Consider the following 26694-nt stretch of genomic DNA (forward strand, 5'->3'; position numbering starts at 1 on the left):
AAGCATGAGATCATGACCTGAGCCAAAGTTGGACGCTCAACCAATTGAGCCACCTAGGCGCCCTGAAGAACCACCTTTTGATAATAAACAATTTGCTTGGGAAAAAAAAATATTTCAGATGCATAGCATATACTCATGTTCCTTTGTTTTCAGAGTCAACCAAAGCAGCATTGTATATAGTTTATTTTCCTATGAGGAAAAAAAATTAATACAACTCATTATATAAGCTGTTATTAACCTTATACCAAAACCAGACAACACATCACAAGAAAACTATAGACAAATATTCTCTATGAATATAGAGTGAAAAAAAAACCTCAACAAAATACTACCAAACTAAATTTGGGAATATATGAAAATAATTTTACAACATGAGTAAATAAGTTATATCCCAGGAATGCAAAGTTGTTAGAACATCCAAGAATCATTTACTATAACTAACATATCAATAAAATAAAAAACAAAAACCATATGATTATCTTATCAGATGCAAAAATAGCATTTGACAAAATCTAACACCCCTTCATGATGAAAAACAATCAACAAATTCAGACTAAAAGGGAACTTCCTTAACCAGATAAAAGACACCTATAGAAAACCCACAGCTAATATTATACTTAATGTAAGACAAAGAACAAGAAAAGAATATATGGTTGCCTTACTTCTATACATTATTCTAGAGACTTTAGCTAGATAATTAAGCTAGGGCAATTGGACCAGAATAACAAATAAATAAAACATTTCTTTGGGAAGAAAGAGGTAAAATTATCTCTACTTGCAGATGACTTGTTCATTTATATAGAAAATCCTAAGAAACCTGTAAAATGACTAAAACTAATAAATGAAGTCAGTATATTTTCCAGGGTATAATATTAATATGTAAAATCCAAATGTATTTCAATATACTGGTAATGAACAATTCAAAAATGAAGTTACAAAAATAACTCTTTTTTATAATGGTATCAAAAATCATTAAATAAGTAGTAATAAATTAGTAAAAAAGAAAAACATGTTCTGAAAATATACAAACCTGAAAACATGTTCTGAAAATATACAAACTGGAGTAGGCTAGCAGTCCAAGATAACAATATGTATTTGGCAGTAATTAGTGCAATGCATACAAAAGTCATTAACCTGAATAACATTATAAGAGAATTAACACAGACAAAAATTGGAATAAATGCAAGAATTGAGTTTTGGAGTTTTCAACTTTAGAGATTAAGGAAATAAAAAAAAAGATTGAGGAAATTAGGAAAACCTGACTATGAATAGTGTAGTCAAGAAAAATAAGGAGAGAATAGTGACTCTACGTAAGTTTTTTTAATAAAGAGTTTTCAAAAAGCAGAAAAAAATAATCTGCTGTGTCAAATACCCTTGTTAAATATAATTGGATCCTAAAATTAGGAAGTAATTCTGACATTGCTAAAAGCAGCATCAATGAGATGATGGAGAGTAATAGCTTAGGTAGATTGTGTCCAAGTAAGAATGGAAAAATTAAATCATAAGTTTACAAACTCCTGAGATTTAAAGCAAATTAAACAAGTATACCTGTGTACAGAGTTGGTGCAGTAAGCACACATAGAACAACTGTTTTAAATAAATTTAAATATTTGTTTATTTATTTATTTACTTTGAGAGATAGAGACAGTGTGATCAAGGGAGGGTCAGAGAGAGAGGAGAGAGCAAGAATTCCAAGCAGGCTGCACACTGCCAGTATTGAGCCCAACGTGGGGCTTGAATTCACCAACCATGAGATTATGACTGAGCTGAAGTAGGATGCTTAGCTGACTGAGTCACCTACATGTCCCAAATAAATTTAAATTTAAAAACTTAGCTCCACATGGCTGTTAGGATATACTTTACCTAGATGGGACAACTGTCCTATTTTCCCTGAGACTGATGGAGTTCTAAGAACAGGAGAATTTTGGTTTTAAAACCAGAAAGCAGGCATGCCTGGGTGGCTCATTGGTTTAGCATTGGACTCTTGATTTTAGTTCAGGTCATGATCTCAGGGTCGTGAAATCAAGCCCTGTATCAGGCTCTGCACGGGGTGTGGCATCTTCTTGAGATTCTCTCTCCCTCTCCCTCTGCCCCTCCCCTGCTTGCTCGCTCTCTCTCTTTCTCTCTCTCTCAAACAAACAAAAAAATGGTATGCAGAACTTTCAGTTATAAAAATATGTCTCATAACAATATTTGTAAAAGGCAAAGAAAACATAAATTTAAATGATGCTCTTTGGCAAATACATACATGTGAATCATATTACTACTTGGAATCTAAAATGTTAATATCATCAGTGATCAATATTTTCAGTAAAAAAAAAAAGTAACACTAATATAAAAACAAAACCTTAGATAAAAACTGAATTCCCAAAATTGAACTGAAGAAGTATTTACTTTCTTAAAAAAATATACTTGTTTAAAATCCTCTGTTCACTGAAAAAGATCAATTACCAGTTTAGTCATGATGAGCACTCCTAGTGTCCCAGTTACAGGATCTAAATCATATTTTCCAAGAAAAACAGCAAGAGCTCCCAGGAAAAAATAGCCATTCCTAAATCTGTCATACTAGAAAGGAAACCCTATAGTATATTTTATTATAAGAAAACCAAAAAAGAAAAAAAACTATTAGGGATACCAGGGCTACTTCATAAGGGGTTTGGAGCCAGGATGGAGAGTCTCCATTAGCCAATGTCAGGAGAAATGTAGCTTCAATGAGAGTAATAAATGCACTACAAACATACCAAATCTTTTAAAATTCTTGCTGAACTTTTAATACTGCTAAAGAAACAACTAAATATCCATAAACTGATAAATAAGGGAAGAAATCAAGCATTTCCATTTCATTTCTTACACAAATGCTAGAGTTCATTTATGGCAACCTTAAACTGATGGAAGAATATTTTCCTTTATGGAAGTGTTCCAATGAATAAAGAAAGAAACACTAAAAGAATGATAAAATCAAAACTTTTGCAAGCCCCTGAAAGAAACATGGATGTAGGTAAAGGTCATCAATGATTGACAACATGACAAAATAAGACTGATCCCAACTTTAGATCTACATACTGTTTTTAATGAAATACAAGACAGAGAGAAACAGGTTAGTGCAATGGGGGTGAAAAAAGCCAAATGAAGAAACATTAATGACTAAGTTAGGTTGTTTTGTTTTAATAAAGGAGAGAGAGAGAGACAGAATTATAGATCAAAAGATATAATATTAATTTACCTGTGTAGGGTATTGTTAGATTTTAATTCATATAAAACAAACTTTAAAAAGTTAGCAGAAAACTGGGGATATTTGAACAGTAAGTTGATAATTGACAATATTAAGGTACTATTGTTATTTTTTCAGGTGTGGTGATATTGTTGTGATTATATTTTTTAAACAATTTCTCTCTCCTAAGGATATTTTTACCCCTATACTTACAGATAAAATTATAACACTAGTGAGGATGGAGGGATATGGGAGGTATAACGAAATGAGATTGACTGTAAATTGATAATTATAAAAACAATTGTAGAAAAATTGTAGAAATTCATCCTTTTTCAGAGTTGATTTGCTAATGTAATGCAGTTTCCTGCAGTTTTCAGATCTGTACTCTAAGTGCAAGTTTTTTTTTTCTTCTCAGCCTGAGAGATTTCTCAGACATAATAGAAATTTTCTTGATCTTCCAATGCATTACCCAGAACTGTGTGGAAATAACGACTTTAAGAACAACCCTCAACCAAACAAATGAGAGATGGGCATAGAAGAATAAATCTCATGGGCTCCCCAAACACATTTCTCAAAGAGTCCCAATGGCGTAGCCAATAGCCCAGAGCAGTAACTCATTCTTTTGCACATCCTTTATGTTACTCATTTCTCAAAGAGTCCCAGTGGGGTAGCCAATAGCCAAGAGAGCATTAACTCATTCTTTTGCACATTCTTTGTGTTAGGATCACTCCCTGATCTTTCCTGAGGCTAATAAGCCTCATCTCCCAAACAAACCACCGGTGCTAGGGTCTGCTTTGGAGAAATCTAATTGAATTCCAGAGAGCAGATGCTCCAGATGAGATTCTGGAATTAGATGAGTCATTAGTCAGAAAGCAATAACTGATTATTGCTGATGATAAGTGGGATGGTGATAGCTACATCATGATGTAGCATCACAATTACCAATATTCTCATCCTTAGTAAATAGATAAGATATGGGTGAGATGGACGGCACTGGCCTGTGGAGCATCACTAGCAGTTAAAGGCTTAAGGGCACAAAATAATTATAAGAATTGTGGAAGTGCTTTAGTCGTTTAAAAGACAAATGAAAAGTTCAGATCAAATCATTATCAACTAAGAGAATATTGTAAAAGTAAGGTATTCTATTTAGCAGCATACAAAGATCTAATTTGTAGTGAGGAATTCAGATCCAGAAGTTGATCTAATGTGACAAACTTCTAAAGGAGAATGAACACAAAGACTATCAAGTCTTTCATGCTAATGTTAGGTCTCATATATGAAAGAAATAGAAAACTGAGACTTAAAATGGGAACCTTTAGACAAACACTCTGGTCCAGAAGAGCTCCACTTAGAGGAGAGAAGACCTCCTTCTGCTAGAGAACATGCAAAGTCTTCACCTGAGATAGATGCCTCATATAACAATGATTAATCATATCATAATCTGTCCTCGCCTATTTTGATTCCCTCGAGACTAGTAACTAGGGTCAAAACTCAACATGGGAAACATTGTCCCTGTTGCAGAAGAAAATATATTATTTATTGAACTCACTGTAGATCTTGCACAATATAAACCAGGAGAAATTTGGAGAAAATATTTGGAAGTTGATCTTAAAGGTGTTGGACTCCAACATTAGGATATGAAATAAAAAGAGTGAATTGGGTAGAGTTTATTGATAGTGTCACTTTCCTATGATTGAGAATACAATGTCCTAAAAAAAGACACCTGAGTTGACCCTATCTTCCTTCTGGGATGGCCTCCTTGAAATGTAGTAAGACAATATGGTAAATGTGGTAGACATACCAAAATTGCCTTTACAGAGTGTTCAAGAAGAAATTACATGGTTCGTAGATTTGAGTATGTTAGAAAAGATTTATTGGGGAAAACCTAAGTCAGTACATTCCCCAAGAACTCACTATGTTTCCCAAGAAGGACCAGAGGACAAATTCTTTTCTAGAGTAATAAGAAAAACACTAGTGAGAGAGTACTTCATAAAAAGATTTTTGGTGGTCTTCTTCTGAAGTCTGGGATTGAGAAAGAATATTGAAGATGGTGTCTTGAAAATAAGCTCCCTAGTGCCAATACGATGATAGGACTATTAAATATCAGAGACCAATTAACCAATGTAATTAATTTGCTCATAATTATCTAAATGGCAGCCATATTGAAGTAATAAGATAGAGTTCTTGACCCAGGGCCCATAGTTCTTTTTTTGGGGGGGGGAGGTGGTGGAGGGGCAGAGAGAGAGGGAGAGAGAGAAAGAGAATCCCAAGAGAAGTCCCACATTGGACTCTGATAGTACAGGGCTTGAACTCACAAGCCATAAGATCATGACCTAAGCTGAAGTTGGATTCTCAACTAACTGAGCCACCCAGGCACTCCTTGATCCAGGGTTCTTGACCTGTGGCAATAGTAAATAGACAGTGGTATTCCTAAGGATAAAACATAAGAACAGACACCAAAAACATTACTGATTTATACAAAGCTCAGGAGCTGAGGTTGATGTCAGTCACTAAAATGGAAAATATATGACCCCCTTTCCAATTTGTAGACGTGAGCCATTTCTCTAATACAGAACTCATCAAAAAGAGGGGAATTTGCAAAGGTCCTTAAACATCATAAGTGTGTCAGTTCACCCAGTTCTGTGCACAAAGGGATCTTTGCACTTTTTTCCAGATTGTGTCTTGTATTTTCAATCTTCTAAGGTGCTTAAACCCATATATGCGGGAAAAAATCATAAAATATGCCTTAAACGGAAAGGAATATACATGTTTAAAACTACATAAACCTGGTTCTCTAAAACAGGAAGATCTAGATAATCATAGAACTGTTGATTTTTATTGTCTTCTTTGTAAACTTGCTTTTATTTTAGTAACTGCTTTACAAAGCTTGTGTGCTATATTTGCATATTGTATTGGCAAGTACTAAAATATAACTCTCCCCTATTACTTTTCCATGAGGAAATAAAAGTTTCATAGCTGTTTCCAGGAATGACACCTGGTTTGAAAATGAATGTTGAAAATTTGGCCAATGAAGGGCACTGGTAACACAGACAGGGCAGAAGCAGTGTTTCTTTGGGCTCTTCTGCTTCTTTTGGAAGCAACTATCCAAATTTTGGCTCCTGTTTTGGAATCAGAGTTGGAAACCTGAAAGCAAAAGTTCAGGCCAGCTGTTCATTTTAAGGGTATATAGAGATTGTTTATTATTACTATTTGGAAAAATATAGGAACTGAAACATTGTCCTTCCTGGACATAGTCTGAATCTCCTGTATGTATGAACTCTATCCATTCCTTACTTTGCTAGAATGCCCAAATGATTGTGATAAGAACAAATGCTTGTATAGCATTAACTATTTTATCTTTATTCCATCAGAATCTATGTAGTAACAGATGTTCATTCCAAAATTACAGCTTCTATTTTCTACATCGCAACTACCTACATATCTCTTATTAGTGCCCTATCATATATATGTGAACTTTCCCAATCACCAAATTTTTAAATATGGTCATTAGTTTATATTTCACTATTAAAGAAGACTGTTTAAAGCACTCCATGTTTTTATTTACTTAATCATGATTTATGGTACTTTCTGTCATGACTTAACACATTTTCTGCCTGTATATATGAAGAATATTTTAAAATCTAACAGTATTTCTTTAAAAACCATTCATACTAGAACTACAGATCTTGTTTTATTTTCAGTATTTATTAACACAGCTGTTTTACCAGCAGCCCCATAAAATTTAGGGACCCATGGCTCCACCAGTGGTTTTCCTGAATACTCTGTGCAAAATAGTGGATGACCATTTACTGCAGGTCCATTTCAGCATCGTTTTTTACTGGGAAGGTCATATGAGAGAAAATCTGTCTAATGGGCCCAGTCCCATCAAGAAAATCAAAAAATTCATGAAACTAAATCATTCAAAGAGGAGAGAGAAGGCACTATGGGTATCAGAGGGATAACAGATACACATGTGATCTGTGATGTGTCTGTGTACATGATTATGTGTCATCATTCCACAACACACTTCCTCTGTCAACAAAGCTTGACCCAGAAATGTGTACCCAGATTTTATGTAAAATTATGAGTCTAGGGACCTCCCAAATGGCATCTTTATTTCTTCAATAAATGGCTGAGAAAACTGGATATCCACATGTCAAATAATAAAATTGGACCCTTATTTTATACCATAAATAAAAATCCACTCATAATGGATTGAACATTTAAACATAATACATGAAACTATAACACCTCTCAGGAAAAAAATACAGAAAAAACCTTCTTGAAACTGGCCTTGGTAATCATTTCTTTGATCATCAAAAACCCAGATAACAAAAGCAAAATAGACAAATGAGATTACATCAAGCTAAAAAGCTTTTGCACAGCAAAATAAACAATCATCAAAGTGAAAAGGCAATCCACTGAATGACAGAAAATAATTGCTAACCATATATCTGCAGAAGGGTTAATATTCAATATATATATAAGAAATTCATACAACTCAATACCAAAAAAATACAAATTACCTGATTTGAAAATGGGCAAGGGACCTGATTAAACATTTCTCCAAATAAGACATAGAAACAGCCAATGGGTATTTGAAAAGGTGCTCAACATCACTAGTTATCAGAAAAATGCAAATCAAAACCACTGTGTTATATCACTTGACACCCATTAGAATGTTAGAATAGCTATTATCAAAAAGGTAACAGTGTTGCCAAGCATGTAGAGAAAAGGAAGCCCTTATTCCCTGCTGGTTGGAATGTATACCAGTGCAGCCCTTATGAGTTTCTTCAATCTAGCAGAACAACACCACACACTAGTTACAAATGCCAAGAGAGAACTCCACCTACAAGAAGTATAGCAAAGAGCATCGTTGTACTACTAACTACTACTATTACCAACTACTACTACTACTACTACTACTACTACTACTACTACTACTAGGAATAAAAGTCTAAATGTTTCTGTCCACTACATTTTGCTGCTGGAGTCACCAACAAAAACACAACATAGTCAAGCATTAGACTGAACAACATTTTTACTCACACAGAGAAGAGACAGAACAAGTTAAGCTCTAATAGTATCTTTTGCTCTCCCCATCCCTCTGGCTGTGAGGCAGACCCTCTGGCACACGATGTGGGACAATCAGCCTACACATTGCTATAGTAGGACCTCTTTTCCCTGCCATTTCCTCATGAAATTCAGGGCTTGCTTGAGTCCCATGGATGCACACATTTAAGATGAACAGAGTTCACTGAGCCTGAACAAGAAAAGATACTCCCACATAAAGTGATAAGCCTGGCAAAGACTATGTGGACTCTTTATTTAATGCTTAGGAAATGATCCAAGGCCAAGTCTTATTCTTATGCACTCAAGCTGGGGTAGAAAGACTGAACACATGAAATTGCCTTTCCCAACATGCAAAAAATTAAAAATAGAACTACCATATGATCCAGCAATCCCACTTCAGGATATAGAATTTTTAAAAAATTGAAATTAGGATCTCAAATAGATATCTGCAATCCCTTCTTTATTGCTGCATTATTCTCAACAGCAGACATGGAAACAACCTAAGTGCTCATTAATGAATGACTGGATAAGGAAAATATGGTATCCTGCCATTTGTGACAATGTGGAGAAATTCAGAAGACATCATGCTAAGTGAAATAAGCCAGATGCAAAAAAAAAAACAAAAGACAAAAAACAATACTACATGATCCCATTTATTTGAGGAATATAAAATAGTCAAACTCTCAGAAGCAGAGATAATAGAATGGTGGTTACCACGGTAGCTGGAGGAAAGGGAAAATGGGGAGGTAGTGGTCAAAGGGGATAAATTTACAGTTTTATACAAGATAAGATGAATACATCTCAGAGATCAACTGTGTAGCACAGGGCTTAGGTTAACAATACTATTTTAAGTGTACAGTATACTTAAAAATTTTGCTAAAAAAACTTGCTGAGAGGGTATATCTTCTAATAAATGTTCTTATTACACAAAACTAAATAAAGAGGGCAGGAAATGGTGATGGTTCACAGGTGTATTCTTATATTCAAACTCATGAAATTGCATACTTTCACAATGTACAGCTTTTTGTATGTCAATCATACCTCAATAAAGTGCTTTTTTAGAAAAACAAAACAAAAAAGAAAAATGATTCTGGCCTGTACACAGAGATAATTGAACAAAAACCAAAGAAATAGACAAAAATGAAGCTAGAGACTAAGGTCATTAATCCAGAAAAGAGTATCCAAAATATGTGCAATGCAAGAAATAGTATTTTAAAAATATAAGAAAAGCTAGAAAAATCAAGCTAGAGAATTAAATTTTCATGTAGAATATAGCAGGAAATAGAAAGTTTGGTAGTCAAATAGCAAACAAATAACAGGCAAATTCTTTGACATTGGTAGCTTTAAAGAACAAACAAACAAAAATACAAAAAAAAACAGCTCTTTTGCAATATGACAGATTTCTCCAGGTTTAATTAAATAATGGAATAAAAATAAAGAAGGCATTTACTTTCTAGTAAAGCAGCTCAAAGACTACACTTTGAATTACAATCCTGCCATTAATTCCTTCTTTGATTTAAAGAAAGTCCGTCAATCTTTTTGGGACTCAGTTTCCAGATTCATGGATTAAGAAAGTTAAACAATATAACTATTAATGTTTCCTTTGAGACCAAAAGTCTATGTTGCAGGATGTGAATCAACCCTATTTGTCTTTTCACTTGTATTGTTGTAAAAGAAGTTTGGAGTGAACAACTAGGATCATGAGTAAAAATATCCCCAAAACAACAACAAATCTATCAAAGGAAGAAGCACATCACAGTCTTTATTTGGCATTCTACTAGCCGGGATCTACCAAAGTGCCTTGAGTGACATTGATCACTGAGTGAGTTCAACTTGTATAATGGGTAAAAAGGCAATTGCATAAATCTTGTAAAACATAATTTATGGATTTGTAGAGATTGGGAACATTTTCCACACAATATATGAAGTGATTCCTCAACTTACAAGTGATTTCTACCCTTATCAAGTGAACATTTAAAAAAAAAGAGACATTTGTCTAATATTTGCCATTTATTCACTAGCTGGGTAAAACTGAGTTGTCTACTTCATCTGTGTCTCTAACTTCTTTTTATAAAAATTAAAAATATTTTGAAACTACGTATTAAAATGTACCATGTAACTGCAAAGATATTAGCTATATTAAAATATTGTTACATATTATTGAAACCCACCAAGTTACGTGTTATTTTTTTAATTTCTTGTTACCACCCACACACATTTTCATGAAGGGGAATGCACCAAATTAAAATTCAAGACATTTCAAAAACTATTCAGAATTTTGCAGAACTGTCATTATTTAAGCAGTTTAGAGAAAACTGTGCTATACAGAAAAACAGCCAACACACATAAAAAAGAATTAGGTTGGTGCAAAGTACCTGATCTAAATTCAGAGAGAGGGAGGACACTAAACAAGTCAGATTAATATAGAGAAATGGGTTGCTTTCCCAGAATCATTTTGTAATCAGGTAATGTATCACATTATCCAATCATCTCTGACAGGAAGGTTGCTTTATCCTACCTTGACTAAGAAGAGCAGTGTAAACTGTATCACTTGAAATTATAGCTTTTCAAATTGAATTATATTATTTTATATCAGCTATGTCAGGGCTTTTACAAATTGTTAATCTCCTGGTAAACATTCTCACATCTAAAACACAAGTAATATTTACAAGCAAAGTGAATGTGTTAGGGAAATGTAACAGATAGTTATTGTGCATAAATTGCTTGCTGTCCCTGAAGACTAGAAAATGAGACACTGCATCTCTTAGGGGCATTCTAAAAGGAATATTGATAAGTAAATAAAATCACTGAACATTTGGTAAATTGCCATTTCAATGAATCATGTCCTTTCTAGATTTAGGATGTAGCACCATTCAGGAAAGTAGGAAAATTGTGAAAGGGATATGAAAGCATTCTAAAAATGAATTAAGAAAACTTTGACCTTTAATACTGAGAGTTCACATTTAAAAGTGAAAAATTATTTTTTCTTCATGTCTAGCAAACTGAATAGTTATTATATAACCATGAATATCACAAAATACAACATTTACTCACCCTTCTTCATCTAATATGGGCATAAAAAACACAACAGTTCTTCTAAGAAAGTATTAGAACCTGAAAGGCAACCAACAAGCTACCCAGTTGTGATTCTTAAGTGAATATTTACGCTAATATACATAAAAAGCAAAATACCTTATTTGCCAGAAAGTGAATAGAATATGTTCAGATTAGCTTTGATCAAAATTGAATGTTATGATTTTCAGGTACTGATTTTTTTTATTTTTCTTATTTTCAATTCTGTATCTGGTATTTAATAGTTGTGTACTTTTAAAAGCAATTATTTTAAGTGTTTATGAATTTTTATGGGCATATAAGATCATTTAAATGACCCCATATTTTCATTATCTCTAATTAAAATTTAATGAACATTCTTGAACAAATTTTAATTAATTTTATACTTTATCTTAGGAAGCACATCACTTAAGTTTTCTAAGGACAAACTTTCACATTTTCCCTACAGTTTTGTAGAAATCTCATAGACAGAATTATGATTTATTCGATTTTTGATACTAAATCGGAACTGCCAGAGTCCAGCTCCAGCAGGTCCAGGGCTCCCTGAAGGATGGACGGTGTCGGCAAGAGAGAGTGAGAGAGCCTCGGCTTCTTTCTGCTCACCAGGCAGGCGTCTCTGCTCTGACCCGAGAGTCAGCTTTATTTATTGAAAAAACGTACGGGGTACAAAACAGAAGTGGCAATTGTCTTAGACAATAATTTTTGGTAACAAATTCTTTGGTATGTAAAAATTTCCCAGAACATAGGTTGGTGGAAGACTCATGCATAATCTTTACCAATAGAGACTGAAGTAGGTGACTAGATGTTTATCATATGGGATAGGAAGGGATCTGTAGCATCCAAATACAAGGCTAAGTTTTTAGCATTGCAAAGGCAAGAGTTAGGTCTTTGTAAGCAGGGGTCAGTAGCCTATTTTTGAGGGGAAGAAAAACAGGTTTTCTCAGGAAATGTAACATTTGCTCCTATAATCACAAAAGAAGAAACTCCTATAACAAGTTTTTTCACAAGGTACAATTCACATATTTTTAACATAAGAAGGCAAGTTACTCCTGATATCAGTCAGTCAGGCGCCCGGGGGGTCGGTGCTCAAGCAGAAATTTAGTGGAGGTTGAGTGGGTGAGACAGTAGTGGCCATCTGATGGTGGGAGGCCTTGCAAACCTGCCTTACTTCAGAGATGGCTCCCAGCATGGAACCTAAAGCACATGTTTGGCAAAATCTACCTGAATGTTTAGATAAGCCACATTAGGCATATGTTACTCTTTACTCTTGATCTTTTCATTTCCATGGTGTGTATTATTATATAAGATACTTGTAACTTAGAATCTAAGTATTCAGGTTTTAGTTGTTCAGTTAGAATGCAATCATCTTAAACAATTCTTTTTGGCCATTTTATTGGTTTCAGTCACTTATGCAGAGAAGTAAAGTGCTCTAAATACAAAGATTCCTCCACAAATATGTTTGAAATGAACTATACTGTAATGGAAAATTGTCACCCTCTAGATTGTAGGTTATATTCATTTGTGTTAATGAGTTAATTCATTTGGTCCACATACCTTTTGGGACATTTTGTCTGTCAAGCGCTGAACCGGACACTGTAGTTGCAGACATAAGGACTGTCCATTGCTTTCAAAGAATTTACAAGAAAGGGTTGTCTCTCATCATTTCAAAGGGTCGGTAGTAAAGCACGAAGTGTGGAACTATTTACCCGTAATGATCTCCTTGTCTTATTCCATTAGACTTTATTATCCAACCAACTAAGACTCTACAATTCTTATAAATGGCATACCAGCTATCAAGCCAGAACTTTAGACTCCTGCTTTTTCACTTCCTTGATTTTCTCTTGCTTGTTTCCTTGAAGCTTCATTGAGTCCTCTGAAATTCAATATGTTAAACAGGTACTCACTTAATGCTGGCCTGCTATAATAAAGCAGTTGTGGGACGCCAAGCAGAGGCATAGGAATCACTGCTTTTAAAATCGTCTGGAATACCTTCTGACTAGTGTGCAGCCAAACCACTTTGACACAGCAACAGAGAATGCAGTGAACCAATTTGTGGCAAATATAGTATTATGTGCTGTGCCGAAAGCTTAAGGAATTATACTGGACCTCTAGGGAAGGTGACAAGTAACTTCTTGGCTGCAGAAGAGTTAGGCTTATCTGAGGATGAATAAATGAATGAGTGGGATTGTGATATTTATCTTTCCCTACCCAGTACATGTTATTAGGCCAGGCATATGGTTGGTGCTTTCCTATTTTCTTAGTTTGAAGGCCATTTGAAATTAAAACATTCGACTTCTATGAAATATCACTGCACTATAATAAAATACCCTTCTTTGACACCAAAATGCCTCTTCTCATATTTCTTTATCTTGAAGTTTTGCAACTTGACAGGTCTCATGCTTTATCCTTTTTTGGAATTGCCTCTAATATTTTTTCAAGATTCTTTTCATAAAATAGAGCAAGGCTTCAAATAATATTCCATTCCCAGTTATAAAATCTAAAGAATACAAAAAATAGAATCCAATTTGAAAAAGTCTTCAAGATAAACATTTTCTTGTAAACAGAGCCATTCCTTCAGGGATAGTTCTATAACCAGGAGTGCATGAAACCCTGGGGATAATGAAATGATTTCATTTTCCATTTGTTTAGGAAAGGCCAGAAGGCTATTTATGTACTAATAGGTTTATTAATAAAACTGAAAAAGCAATAACCTCACCTGTATAGTGATCAGTGAAGCCAGAGATAATGGAAAACCAACTTTATATAAAAGGAAATTTTATGGCTTTCATGACTACCTTTGATTTTTTTTAAATAATGATAATTTGATGAGCCTCTCTTTTTTTTGTTTACATATGTTTCTCTGCATTTCATTTTAAACTAAATGAAAAAAATATTAAGATAAAGCATATTTTCTTTGCCTGAATATGATCAAACACAAAAAAAGCCTCTTGTAAATTAATAAAAACTCCTGCACATTAATGCTGCTCGTTATAATCATCTTGTAAAGCTATTAATTTGGTGACTTTGCTAAGTTACGTCCTCATCAGCATATGTCCTTAGCCAAGTTCGCAATGACCATTATAATCAATCCTTTCTGTGTAAGTTATGCATTTTAATGAAAGGTCTACAAGAAAAATGAACTGGCTATTTCCAGCACTTGTAACTCTGTGGCTAAGCTATAAAAGGGAAAAAAATGGAGGAAGAATTTTGAAAATCAATTATTCTGTGTGTGCTAAGATAACTATGGATTCTCCAGTTCTGTTTATGTGCATGAAAGTGACCAATACAAAAACGTTTAACCAGCTTGTTAATAATATTCATCTTTAGGAGAAATGCTATTGTATATTAAAAACCTCATTTTGCCAGATGTTCACTCTTGTTTGATAGGAAATATGATAAATAGTTCATTGTATGCCTTTAAATTAAATATAGATTATTACCACCAAGTCTAGACCTCAGATGCTCTTCAATTTTAGGAAGAACACAATCAATTAAGGCTCTGTCTATATTGTCTGATAATTTAACTGATTGTGTTTAATTAGTAAATATAATCAACCTGATGAAACATGTCACAAATGCCTTTTGGTGATCAGGTCATTGCTAATTTGGAGATTTCATGTACAAACGGTCCAAGACAATATAATGCTAAAAACTATTAGAATACCAAGTGTTTAGATTTTAAAAAATGTTTAAAAAATAAATTTTTAAGAATGCAATTTTGATTAAACTTAGACTTGTTATAATTAGCAAAAGAAACAGCTTAGGGATATAGTGAATTTAAGCGAGCAAGAAGGCTAAATGAAGTTGAACTATATAGAGAAAAGGAGCAAACTATCATCGTTGGGTAAGCAAAGCAATGTGTAAAGTGTGAGACAAAATGGATTCAGTGAGAAAAAAGGGTAGAAATGAGGCCAGTTAAGATAGAAATACCATGAGATACATTTGAATCATCTTAATGTTAGAATAGGAGACATGATTGCATCATCTGATGTGAAATTTGCATGAACTATTCAAAGATATGTTTTAGATATTTATAAATATATTATTTAAAATGATTAAAGTAAAATAAACAGAAAATTTGATCCTTTGTAAAGTTGGCATGGAATAAATAGAAAATATTTTTCTATAAACGGATCTAATAGTAGAATATCTCCTACTTCAAAAGCCACCAAAGGACTACAGTGTGGACAAGTGAAGATAAGACAAAACTGTTACAAAGAAGTACATATATTTAGAAAATAAATGTTTGATGGCAGATTGATTCTTTACAATGTGTGAGAAAAAATTTTTAATGGTGAATAAAGAATTCCATATGCTAGTCACTAGAAAGGAAATTCTGAGAGTACAAGAAATTCTGGATTACATTTTAAAGAAAGATGCTTAGATTTAATTTCTGACCCATCAAGGAAATAACATTGTTCACTTTTGAGAATATCTGAGGGCAGCTTTTCTTAATATTTATTCCTGATCTAGGAGTCCATAATTTTATGAGCAAAGAACCTTAGGAAATATAAACATGTAAACACAAGGTGGTCTTATTCTTTAGTGAAAGCATTCTTTTCCCTTTTAAAAATAGTTGATTTCTAGTTCTCAGTGGTTTTTAACACTTTTTGGAGAGTCCTGGGTTCCATTTATGAATCTCATTTTAAAAAATCCATTGTTTCCCCCAGAAAATCCTTTTACTGATTTCCTATAATATTTTCCAAATAAAATTGGAAATGTTTGCAAATCCTCTGAAGTGAAGTTAATAACCACTGATGTAAACTGTACATTCCTAGGAACAGGATAATGAACAAGCACTATACTAGTTTTACTGAAGCATCAGTGCATCCACACTGATACTCCCTATTCCCGCAATGGGATCCAAGGTGGTGGATTTAGATTGGGTCCACACAGCAATGAAAAGGGAAGACTTGAGAGAATCGCCCACTGACTTAGAATTTTTCCCAAACTGCTATTCTATGTATTCCACTTCAAGGGATCTATTAGCCCCTCCCAGCCTTTCCATTCTTTCCCCAAACTTGCCTAAGTTATTCAGACCAGTTACAACCACAAATGTGTTTTCCAGATTCTTAAGCATATTCATTAGTAATCTAAACAACTGCATCTAGGATACTTTTTAAGGCCTATGCTTTGAAGAATAAATTAAAATGACTATTGCAAAGCAGTGTAGCAAAAGCTGAATGTTAGATATTTTCCATCTGTATAATCCTATGTTACAAAAATTAAGAGATATTCAAGTATATTCCTAGATGAGGTTTTGCCTGAATAGTCTAGATTTTTTCAGCATAATTTTATGTCCCTCAGGTAATATTTATTACTATATTACATACCAAAGAGCTACAATTCAGTTCAATTCAAAAATAGTAAACACTATTTTAAAGCTGGCAAATCTTTTTAGTACCATGATAATTATTTTATTTCTAAAACTTTATATTTTCTGTTTTGAGTTGCACAGTGCAAAGACATATGCATCTTCAATTAAAGCTATCATGGACTGGTGACCTTGTCATTATTTCAATTGCATGCTGTTAGACTTAAGTATAACAATGTAACATTTCACTCTCCTAGTGCTCAAACAGTTAAACACAGTTCACACTTTAAGATTCAAAGATTCTATGAGATCAGCTCAAGGTTAAACATTTATTTTTTTGAGGTTTTAGGTTGATTTTTTTCAAGACTAAAAACACCAATTCAACTAAATACTTTCAACTAAACACTCCCAAGTAATTAAACGATGCTTGGACAAATTATATTTGCGTTAAGAAGCTTCAGAATCAGGTTTACAGCTATTTCACTTAGCATCCTTTCTCATTTGCAATTTCTATAGCACTATTATTAGTACCACACAAAAGAATGCTGGCAAATGGTTTGGATGTTCTGGCATCTTGAAACAGTAAATGCAATTAAGCTTGAAAAAAATAGATCACTTTTCAAACGCTTGGCAACCTTTTTAAAGAAATGCAAAAGTAGAGAAAAGTACTCAGGGAGGCTTTCTCAATAACTTCGTAGGAAGATTGGGGAAGGAAACACTTCAGCAAATAATAGCAGAGTCCTCAATGCCAATCAGTGCATTTATTACTTTCTCTTACTGAAAATATTCTGCAAAAAAGTGCTTTTTAGAGTACAATAAACTTTATTGTTTGTGACAAACTTAGTATGATAAATGATCACATTTCCTAAAATATAACTTCAAAAAAAAGTCATGTATTCATACATGTGTATATAAAAGATCATAAAGATACCTATTTCCATGGATAAATTGACAGTATGGAGAGTTTTTAATTTTTACTTTTAATTGAAGTTACTGAACTTTGGTTTTATGCTAAGCTAACAGTGGTTATGGAGTGTTGCAGCTAGGAGGAACTTCTTGTCCTCTGTGAATTCCACTGGGAATCTTAGTTTCCTCTGATAGCTTTAGTATTTAGTAGCATTGTAAGATTATAGTCTTGGAACATTAATTTTAAATATGTTCATTTAAAGACGGTTAATATCATGAAAACATAAGTGAACTCATTAATCAAATAAATCAAACTTTCACTGAGAAACACAATAAAAATATCTAGTGATGAGTTATGTTTACATGACTCACAGTTTTGGTGACTATGAAGCATATATTAGCATCTTTTACAACCATCCAGAAATGCCAGGTTTATATCAGAATAACAGAAAATATCCCTTTATTTTATTTTTAATATAATTTGTTGTCAAGTTGGCATACTTTCAGATGTTAGCGAGGATGTGAAGAAATGGGAACCCTCTCTCACTGTTGGTGGGAATGCAAACTGGTGCAGCCACTCTGGATAACAGTGTGGACGTTCCTCAAAAAATTAAAAATAGAAAATATCCCTTTAAAAATTGTGACATTTGTTTTAAGGAAGCTGTTTGTCCTCATTCATGAGACTATAAGGGTCTGAGGACACATACAGCCCACATCCAGTATAAGTACATAATACCCACTAGTGTTTAGCTAGCAAATATGCATTACACACCTGTTATATGCCAAGGACAGAATTTAGATTTTAGTGAAAGACACGTACCATAAATGAATGAATAAAAAAAGTAATAAATGAAAATTCTGAAAGTGCTAGGTGGCCAACATAGTGCCATTTCAGAGAAAAACAGGAATACACTTAGCTACTTTAGGTAAGAGAATAGAGAAAAGTCTACCTAAAAAAGTAAATTTTAGGCCAATTCCTGATTCTAGGTGAGAAGGTCCTAGGCATATACAAGATTGGGGACAGCCATTTCTACACAAAAACTATCCTCTAAAAGAGCATGCGGTACTGACAACCTATTGCTGTGCTAGATACTATACAAGGTCAGTGCAGAATTGCTTTTCATTGCACTTTACTCATATTTTTTATTATCTTACATAGCAAGTCAAAAATGGGACATTGGATTTTAGTGATTCTGTCTTTGCAGCTTTGTAGAGAATATTTTCTCCTATTCAGGCCACAAATCCTTTCTTCTTAGCATCATAGACTATCAATTAAAACTAGGTCAGCAACTCTAGAGGTTTAAAAAAGCCACATTAATATCTCTGACATTTCTGCTGATGTTAGTTGTACTTTTTGCTCTGGTGCAGTGGTGAATGCATTCTGGAGTCTCAAATCATTAATGACTTCGTTCTGAAATTAATAAATCAGGTAAATGACATCAGATATTAGAACCTAAATTGTATGCTGTGTAGGAAACTAAGTCACACCAATATATATTTTGTTGCATTTACATTAGAGTTGTTCCTATGTAAAAATATTCTTTATTTTAATAAATGGGAATATGATTTAGGATTAGAAAGTCTATCATCACCTCTACCATTTGATTAAACTTATTACTTCTTGGATTGTATGGCTATATGAGAAGAATAAGGTTTAATTATTTTGTAATCAGTCAAAATAAGATCTAATACCACTGTATCTACTGAGTTTTCTTACATACACAATGTTTGAAATCTCAATTTAGATAACTTTTTTTAAGTTTTTCTTTAAGTTCTAGTTAGTTAACATACAGTGTAATAGTTTTGGGGGTATAATTTAGTGATTCAACACTTACATACAACACCTGGTGCTCATCACAGTGCGCCCCTTAATCCCCATCACCTGGTAACTATCAGTTCTCTACAGTTAAGAATCTGCTACTTAGTTTGCCTTTCTCTCTCTTTTCTCCCCTTTGCTCGTTTGTTTGTTTCTTAAATTTCCACCTGAGTAAAATTATATAATATTTATCTTTTTCTGATTGACTTGGTTCACTTAGCCTAAAACGCTCTAGCTCCATCCATGTCATTGTAAATGGCAAGATTTCATTTCTTATGACTGAGTAACATTACAACTTCTCTATATAGATTACCTCTTTTTTAAAAAAATGTTTATTCACTTATTTATTCATTTTGAGAGAGAAAGAGGGGGCGGGGGCAGAGAGAAAGGAGAAAGAAGCCTAAGCAGGCTTACCTCTGAGCAGATCCCAGGGCAGCGCTTGAACTCACAAACTGTGAGATCATGACCTGAGTTGAAATTGAGTCCAGTGCTGAATTGATTGAGCCACTCAGATGCCCCTATACCGACCCTTTTTTTATATACATTCATTAATTGATGGACACTTGGGCTGTTTCCACAAAGTGACTCTTATATAATAGTGCCATAAACATCAGAGTGCATATATCCCTTTGAATAAGTATTTTTGTATTCTTTGGGTAAATACCTATGCATGCAATTGCTGGATTGTACAGTAGTTCAATTTTTAACATTTTGAGGCACCTCCATACTGTTTTCCAGAGTGGCTGCACTTGATTGCATTCCCACCAGGAGTGCGGGAGTATTCCCCTTTCTCTGCATCCTCACCAAGGCCTGTCATTTCTTGTGTTGTTGATTTTAGCCATTCTGACAGGCGTGAGGTGATACCTCCCTCATTGTAGTTTTGATTTGTATTAGCCTGATGATGAGTGATGTTGAGTCTTTTCATGTGTCTGTGTTTTTGAGCAAGAAATTTCATACTCTCATGGATAACAAACACAACTTTTGGTCATGAGTACCCTGATTTGGGTCCTTGTTCTTTTTAAGTCCTACTCATACAAGTGAGATGAAAAACACCCTGTAGACCGTGGACTCAGCTGTCCGACAGATGAGTTTTGAAGGCTGGCTATATTGCTTACCATCTGTGATCTCAGGGGAGCTGGTTAATCCCTGAATCAATTTGCAAATTTGTGAGAGAGAGGTACCTGGTTTATAAGATTATTTTTAGGATTAAGTTGCATAACATACTTAAAGTTCTTTTACAGTATTGACACATGGTAAACCTTAAAAACTGAGAGTTATTGGGACACCTGGGGCTCAGTCAGTTAAGGACTGACTCTTGATTTTGGCTCAGGTTATGGGCTCACCATTTATGGGCTTGAGCCCCACATCAGGCACTGCACTGACAGTGCACATTCTGCTTGGAATTTTTTCTCTCCTTCTCTCTTTGCCCCTCTCCCACTCACTCACTTATGCTCACCTCCTGTCAAAAATAAATAAATAAATAAATATTTAAAAACTAAAAATTAAAAGTTGAGGGTTATTAATTACCCCTATAGCAGACAGGAAGTAAGGTTGTGTTTGTATAAAATGGTGAAGTTTTCTTGGGCTTTCCAGCACTCTTCCATATATTATAATCACTCACATCTTATCCATCATTTAGGATCCCTGAAATTATAAACTTAAGTATATAAATATAGCCATTTTCCTTTATTTCAACTCACTGTGAAGAGAGGAGTCAGAATTAATGATCAAGAAATGTTTAGCCAGAGAGTCCACACCAACCTAAGAATACATTAAAAATAAAATGATTGGAATGCTTTAACATTTTTTCATGAGATATTATAAAAATAATATTCTCAAAACTTTTAAATTATTCCTTTTAATAACTTTTCAAATGTTGGGGGTACTTATTCTTTTTTCAAAAAAAACCCCTCTAATATAACAAATCATAGATTTTAGTCAAGAAAACAAATGGTGGCCAAATAGAAAATACTTCTGGAAGAAGTTCAACTCTATACTATTGCCAAAAAGTGTTGTTGAATTTGTATTTTCAAATGGAATTAAATAATCTTAAATCATGCAATCTATTGCTAAGCAGAACTGCAAAGCTTTACTTACTCTTAACATCTAGTTAAAATGTAAATAGCATGTGAAGGGAACTATCTTGAGAAGCTTGACCAAACAGGAAAGGACAGGAAAGCCCCTTACATGGAAAATTTGGGGAACAGGTGAAATTCTGAATATTTCAGTTTAAGAAAGGTAAAGAAACACTAATTCTGTATAACTGATACCTCAATAGCTTCTTATCAGTGTCCCTAAATCAAACATTATGTTAGAAATTCCATTAGTTTTTCTAGACGAAACCACATAAATATTCATGGTAAGTTAGGTAAGACTATAAAAAAATTTGCCAGTTAAAGTCTGATAAGGGTTTTACCAGGTAAAGAAAATTTTAAAAACCCTTTTTTTTAGCCTATTTGGATATCTGGATTGTGGTAGAACAGTTATGTAGAAAAACAGGGTGCTAGTTGGAGAGAGATTTGCCTTCAAAGATTTGTTGTCTCTTGTTTTGATTTGGTTTTCTACTAAAGCTACCAAACATATCTGAAAAATATGGTTCAGGGGATCCTAATAAAGAAGCAGCTAAAAATTGAAGAGATATAGGACGTTTCTAATAGAATTCAGGTCCCTGAGGAATCAATTTGTAAGAAAATCCAGTGGACACAGAGAGGGGCTGCCACTTCACAGAGATACCCTGCCTTGAAATTAAACCCAGAAAAAAGGAAAGAAAGGGAATAGATTCAGAGAATTTGTTCATGTAGTAGAGGGAAGATAATGGGATTCATTTTCAATAATTTTTATTTTCTCTGTGAAATGTGATAAAAAGATATTGCCAGCGAGTTTATAAAGCAGGTGGTGAGTCCACTGTTTGTTAAATAACTATACGAAATAGCCTTTGACGAACATGGGAGAGCAAAAATAACTAGAGAAATACTTCTATAAGATATGTTAGTTGCATAAAGATAGTTAAACCTGATAAATTAAGATTAATACAAAATCATTTTCTACATATAAAGGTCTGTTCTTATAGACCTGTTCTACATATTAAAATAAAGAGTAGGCGCTAAGAATTTAATATTCCTTGTTGTATATTAAATCGCAGTGCAAGACAAATATCACTCTATTGTAAAGACATTCAGAAATTAAACTCTTGGAATGCCTGGGTGGCTTAGTCAGTTGGACATCGAATTCTGGATTTTGGCTCAGGTTATAATCTCATGGTCGTGAGATCCAGCCCGTGTTGAGAGCTCTATGCTGACAGCACAGAGCCAGCTTGGGATTTTCTCTCTCCCTCTGCCCCTCCCCTGCTCTCTCTTTCTCTCTCTCCCTCTCAAGATAAATAAACTTTAAAAAAAGTAAACTCTCAAAGGTAAATTGGGAATATTTCTCAATTTGTTTAAGCTTATTGTGCAGAAGTGTATAAGAACAGTCTCTAGGGCCAGAATTTCCAAAACCAGTGCTGCAATATCAAGTTATTATAACCAAATTAGAAAAATTATAGCAAATTAGAAAAATGCTTCATATAAAATCAGTTTTTACCTCACATGAGCACTTGATGAACATATCTGCAGAACTATATGTGCTATTTAATTTTAAGATAAAAAAAGAAAGTATCAACATAATGAATGGTTGAGTTTTCATAAAATAGTCATGATCTTTTACAAGTTACCATAACCTTCCATTGCTGTGTGCCAATCTGAGAGAGCGTTTGAATCATGTGTTATAGAAAACTGATTTTATTTCACAAATTCGTCTAGGGCAGTACCTGAATCATATTGGCAATTACAAATCATGTAAAACACATTTCCTTCACTAGCCATGGCATTTTCTCTGTGAGAAGCATCTTTCATCTCCTCCTGAGGGAATTGTATAATATAAAAGAATCTCACTGAAAATGTGTATCAAGAATTGTTTCTTGATTACTGTGTCATGCATCATGGTGCTATGGTTTAAAGTCTTTGTGCTTCCCTTCAAAACACTGGTTTTTGAGCTCTTCTGTAACAGCAACTCAAAAATCTAATGTTCTGAAACCTGGCACTCGAATTGCAAACTGAGATGAATACTTTTTTATAAGAATTAGTGCAAGTCGGTCAAGCCATTTCATTTTCTAAATGGCGTTTCTAGGACATTTCTAGTCATCCACAAATAAAACACGTTCTCAGTACTTTTAAAGATTAATAGTTCAGCAATATGTTGTGCAACAGCAAGATAAAAATTAAATAAAGGCTGATGCCAGGAAAACTTACTTTTTTATTCGGGGATATAAAGAACAAAAAAGACCGAATATTGCTCTCAAGTTCTTTTCAAATAGCAATGGGATAGCAACTATTCTCAACATACTAAATACAAATCAAATTTATCATCTCTATCTCAGATCCTCAAGTTATTTAGGTTTTATTAGACTGAGTGCATTAAGGCCTATACACACACACACACACACACACACACACACACTGCAAAAGCAAATCTGACTCAAAGATTCAGGTAATCTATGGTAGGGTGAGCAACCCCAGTGTGAGGGCAGTATTTTCAGTTCTCAAGTGATTTCACAGCTATTGATACAGAAAAAATAGATATATGGAAATTTTTATACTGTTTGCTTACAAACCCTTCTGCATGTGATCAAGACCACAAGTGGGAGGCAAACCATAAGAGACTTTTAAATACAGAGAATAAACTGAGGGTGTAAGGGAGTGGGGAGGTGGGGAAAATGGGTGATGGACATTGAGGAGGGCACTTGTTGGGATGAGCACTGGGTGTTTTATCTTAGTGATGAATCATAGGAATCTACTCCCAAAGCCAAGAGCACACTGTATACACTATGTTAGCTAACTTGACAATAAATTATATCTATATATATGTGTACATATATATATATGTATAAAGACAAGCCACCCCATTGGTTCTAGTCCCTTGTGTCATCTCCTAATGGAATTATATGCCTCCAAATAAGGAGACGCTTAGACATCACTTTTAAACTTAGCACACGGCACGTCAACTCAGTTGGGACATAAACTTGCATGAGGAAGATGAATTAAGTGCTAAGTGAATTGTTTTTATTAAAGACTATAATTCTGATAAGAATGGGTGATTTAAAAGAATCATTAAACAGATCAAATACCTTTCAAATATAGGTTACTGACTTTTACCTGTTTTACTTAATTAGGTTTCTAAGTGTCCATCAATGATTAGTTTTAATCATTATGTTGATGGTTTTAGTCAATTTACTTCTACATTAGGAAAACACTACACACTAGCATTCTAAAAAGAAAGAGAGAGAAAGAGAGGACGAGAGAGAAAGTAAGAGAGAAAGAGAAATAAAGAGAAAGAGAGGAAAGAAAAGAAACACAGAAAGAAAGATAGACTAATACAGATAGATTGTGAAAAACTAAGGATAGACTGTGAAAAACTTCAACTGTTTATACTTTCCATGTAATCCCAAGGAGGAAAAAAATTTTTTTGAAGTGTTTTGAAATGTTTCCCTTATTGTTGTGAAAAATAGTAAAATATGGATGTGAATATAATAATAATATAATGTATTATAATATAATACAATATAATATAATATAATAATATATAGGAAATATTGACTCCCCTTTCCTTGCTGTCCCTTTTCCAGGAATCTAAGCCATTTAATATTTAATAACAAAAATATTTACTGTATACTTACTCTGAGCCAATAACTTACAAATGTGGGATTTGAACTCAGGCAGTAAGGCTCTAAAGTATATGTTCTTATCCAATAAGTTCCTTCACAAATACTTTTTAAGAATTTTATTAAAACCTACTGAAATTTAATGCCCCAAAATGTTATTGAGCAGTGGCTATAAAGCACTGTACTGGATGCTTTAGAGTCTCCAATGTGACATGGGTTTCAAAATCACATGATCCAGTAAACGAAAATCTATAATGAAATGCACCCTATAAGTTGTGGAAATTAGGGCATTATTTCTGGATGATATAAATATTTTTTCTTGAAAATAGCCAGACAGTGTTTCCCAGTTCAACTGCCCTGATTTGTCAGGACGCTATTCTAGTTTTAGTGCTGAAAGGCACAAGTCTTGGAACACTCGACAGTCCCTGGCAAACCAGAATTATTGGCATAGCAAAACCCCAAATAACTGAAAACAGGTACTCAAATTATTGTATACCAATGTTCACAGCAATAGTACTCACAATAGCCAAATGTGGAAACAACCCAAAGTCTGCTAATGAATGAATGGGTCAAGTGAGCAAAATATATACATACAATAGATTATTCAATGATAAAAAAGCATTAAATTCTAATGTTAGCCACAATAAGGATTAACCTCAAAAGTGAACTAAATGAATGAAGCCAGACACAAAAGGTCATTATTTATATGAAATATGTAGAATAGGTAAACTCATAGAGTCAGAAAAATAATGGGGGCTTCTAGGAGCTGGGGGTGGGCTGAGAAACAACTATGTAATGGGTATAGAGTTTTATATCTTTTAGAATGATGTAAAAGTTTTGAAACTAGACAGAAATGGTGGCTGCACAACACTGAGAATGGGCTGAAAGCCACTGAATTTTTCACTTTAAAATGGTTGATTTTATGTTGTGTGAATTTACCTGCAGTAAAAAAAAAAATGTAGCACTCAAAATTCTAGAGAATAGGACAATTTTAGACACACATTAATGCACAATACTCTGCCCAAAATTAAAGAACTAGTCTTATACACAATTAGCATTAACTAGAAGAATCAGAGTTAAAGGATCAAATAATATTAATTATTTATCATAAAATAGGCCAGAGTTGTGCTTTTAATCTTGATATGTTTCTATAAAAAAAAGCACTTTCTTAAGTCATATTTTGATACTAGATTCTTAAGACATTCATAGATAGAGGTCTATTAAAGTAATCGTTTGTCTTTTTTTTTTTTTAATAGTTTATGGTCAAATTGGTTTCCATACAACACCCAGTGCTGTTCCTCACAAGTGCCCTCCTCCATCACCACCACCTCTTTTCCCCCATCCCCCTTCCCCTTCAACCCTCAGTTTTCAGTGTTCAATAGTCTCTCAAGTTTTGCATCCCTCTCTCTCCCCAACTCTCTTCCCCTCCCCCTGGTCCTCCATTAGGTTTCTCTTGTTCTCCTGTTAGACCTGTGAGTGCAAACATATGGTATCTGTCCTTCTCTGCCTGACTTATTTCACTTAGCATGACACCCTCAAGGTCCATCCACTTTCCTACAAATGGCCATCTTTCATTCTTTCTCATTGCCATGTAATACTCCATTGTA

At 33.9% G+C, this 26694-nt stretch overlaps 1 long non-coding RNA gene across 1 annotated transcript in view; it reads right to left on the bottom strand.

Moving 5' to 3' along the window:
* Nucleotides 1-21066: 21066 nt before the first annotated feature.
* The window catches only part of LOC115300480, a 27094-nt gene continuing 21466 nt past the window's right edge, over nt 21067-26694 (bottom strand). Inside the window, exon 3 of the long non-coding RNA XR_003912704.1 lies at nt 21067-21153. This is a non-coding gene — a long non-coding RNA (uncharacterized LOC115300480). The remainder of the gene's footprint in view (nt 21154-26694) is intronic.

Source organism: Suricata suricatta, chromosome 1 (assembly GCF_006229205.1).
Source record: "Suricata suricatta isolate VVHF042 chromosome 1, meerkat_22Aug2017_6uvM2_HiC, whole genome shotgun sequence".
Classification (NCBI taxonomy): domain Eukaryota; kingdom Metazoa; phylum Chordata; class Mammalia; order Carnivora; family Herpestidae; genus Suricata; species Suricata suricatta.